Source organism: Poecilia latipinna, unplaced genomic scaffold, assembly GCF_001443285.1.
Source record: "Poecilia latipinna isolate Pla-1442-1.1 unplaced genomic scaffold, P_latipinna-1.0 Scaffold1349, whole genome shotgun sequence".
NCBI lineage: Eukaryota > Metazoa > Chordata > Actinopteri > Cyprinodontiformes > Poeciliidae > Poecilia > Poecilia latipinna.
Window position 1 is genome coordinate 7,900 of NW_015113965.1, and position 707 is coordinate 8,606.

Sequence of the window (707 nt, forward strand, 5' to 3'; positions counted from 1 at the left end):
GAATGGATTATTTCTATAATGAAATTATTTCTACAATCATTTTGCTCTAGAATTAAATAATTCATTCATTATAGAAATTACTGAAGCATTTTTATAATCTGAGTTACTATGGAAACAAATTTACTTCCTATAAACTTGTTAATCCATAACAACATGGTTTCATTAACATTTTATATTTCATGTTTCTTTAGGTCTCCATAATTGACCTCAGTTACTATTTTAGTCTTTTATTAACAGTAAAGCAGTCAGCTCTTTAATGACTGCAGTTGTATTGAAACACATTAATGTAAATTCTGATTTTATGTTGATTATTAAAGACATTATTTTTATCCTGCAGACAGAAACTGAATAATGACATCAATCCAGAATAATGATCCAAACTGTTTCTGCTCATTTTGTTCTTTATTTCCTCTCAGTTGGTCAGCAGGAGGTCGACGTAACTGAAGAGTCAGATTCTGTCATCCTGCCCTGCAGAACATCATCCTTCCTTCCTGAGGACACGTCAGTGGAGTGGACCCGGCCAGAACCTCGTTCCATGTTCATTTATGTGTTTCCCAACACGAGTAAACACTATGCCCAGCAGGACAGACTTTACAGCTGTCGCACAGAGATGAACAGAGACTTCCTGAGGACCGGAGACGTCAGCCTGACCCTCATGTATCCCACACACAGAGACGATGGACGCTACGTCTGCACCGTCCACAGAG